We start from the raw sequence: 1735 nt of genomic DNA, 5'->3' as shown, positions 1-1735 counted from the left end.
AAAAAAAAAAAAAAAAAAAAAATCTCTTGGATCAGACACTTCTTCAGTTTTTCTTATAATTATCAATATCTAGTTTGTTTCCATAGTAGTTCAATCTGCTAAGTAAAAAGCTTGATGCTAAATCTTGTCAAAGACATTACAGATAAATCCCATAAATCATCTGGGAAACCACAGCTTTCATGTTTTGAGCATAAGCTCCTGGGGCTGGTGCTATAACCCCTGTCCTGACTCTTCTGAGTTTCAAGGGCCCAGGAGGGCCGGGCTGGGCACCCAGCAGGTGGAGTCATCCCCACAGGGCACCCCGACCAAGGGCAGAGCCGGCTCCGCTGCAGGGTCGATCCTGGGCTCTGGGTCGTGCACGTGTCCTGTTGACACCCAGAGGACAGGACGTGCGAGTGACTCGTGAGATTGGGCCTCCCTTGTTGAAAACTTCCTTGGTGGCTGACAGCTGCTTGGACATGCAGCGGCCCTACCTTTTTCCGTCAGGCCCCAGCGGCCCCTCTGTGTAGAGGTGAGACAGGCCAGGCTGCAGCTTCTCGATGAGACGCCCCAAAGCAGAGAAGTACCCAGAGCAGGGACCTGGCAGCCCAGCAGCACCCTGGGCACAATCGCAGCCCTGCCTCTTCCTTCTCCTTCTTGTTCCCTCCTTTGGTCCCAGGAGGAAGACGCTCATCTCCCCGCATGAGAGGCTGAGTGTAGGCGTCTGGACAGGGGCCAGTCCCACACGGCTACTGACTCCAGACCACAAAGAAGCTGGAAGCTGCAGCTCCACCTCTGCAGCCAATTGCTGGGACAGTCAGGGCTTGATTTCTCTGTGTTCTGCCCCCACTTCCAACTCAGGACCAACCAGAGGACGCCAAACATGTCCTCTCACCAACCACCGGACACCTCACTCTCCATCAGCCGCCCCTGCCTTCCCCACAACACCACCACCACCCTAATCTGCGGACCTGTGCCCCGCCCCCTGCCTGCCGATCTCAGAGTGGGGCGCTCCCAAGCTCTGAACTCAGCCTGGCCTTGCTCTCGTCTGGGTGGTCTTTGTTTATCTCTACATTCATCTGCTTAGGCAGTAAACATGTAATGGGCTGTTTACTCGTTATTTATTTGTGATCGACCATGTGCCAGGCGCCGTGGCAGGCTCGGCGGGGGAGGAGGCTGTGCCCTGGTGTCAACTTGGAGCTCTCCGTCCAGTGTGAGAGCTGGGCCTGGCAACAAACACACTGTGCAGAGTGTGGTGGGTGTCGTTAGGGGCACAACGGAGGTGCCAGGGGGACAACGGAGGTGCCAGGGGGACAACGGAGGTGCCAGGGGGACAACGCACAGCAGGATGTCAGGGAGGCTTCACAGAGACACCAGCACGACACCTGCTGCCAGGAGCCTGGTCCAGTGGGGATGGGAAAGCAGGAGAGCATCAAGCACGGGGAGGAGGGGTGGGCACAGCCCAGTGTCTGGGGAGCAGAGGCAGGGAAGGTGGAGAGGGCAGGGACAGCCCAGGGGGACACTAGAGAGGGCGGGGAGGTGCCAGCCCTGGAGCTCCAGTGCCAGTCATGCTGCCCTTTTGAATGCTGAGGCCATTAAAGGGGTCTCGGGTGAGAACCACAGGTAGGATTTGGAAGCTCCTGGGTGCGTGGTGGCGTCTGTAATGGGCAGGGAGAGGCTGGAAGTGAGAGGACCCACGCCGTAGTGTGCATGCCCAGCCAGAAGGGAAAGGAGGCTGAGGCAGGGCTGGGGGGAC

At 57.8% G+C, this 1735-nt stretch overlaps 1 protein-coding gene across 1 annotated transcript in view; it reads right to left on the bottom strand.

Moving 5' to 3' along the window:
- LRCOL1 (leucine rich colipase-like 1) overlaps positions 1-596 on the bottom strand; it is a 17924-nt gene extending 17328 nt beyond the window's left edge. The window contains exon 1 of the mRNA XM_011982219.1: positions 474-596. The gene's annotated coding sequence lies outside the window, so the exon portion shown is untranslated. The remainder of the gene's footprint in view (positions 1-473) is intronic.
- Positions 597-1735: the final 1139 nt, after the last annotated feature.

The sequence above is a fragment of the Mandrillus leucophaeus genome, unplaced genomic scaffold (assembly GCF_000951045.1).
Source record: "Mandrillus leucophaeus isolate KB7577 unplaced genomic scaffold, Mleu.le_1.0 Scaffold237, whole genome shotgun sequence".
Classification (NCBI taxonomy): Eukaryota; Metazoa; Chordata; class Mammalia; order Primates; family Cercopithecidae; genus Mandrillus; species Mandrillus leucophaeus.
The sequence above is the reverse complement of the archived record's forward strand: the minus strand, read 5'-3'. Positions and strand labels throughout refer to the sequence as shown.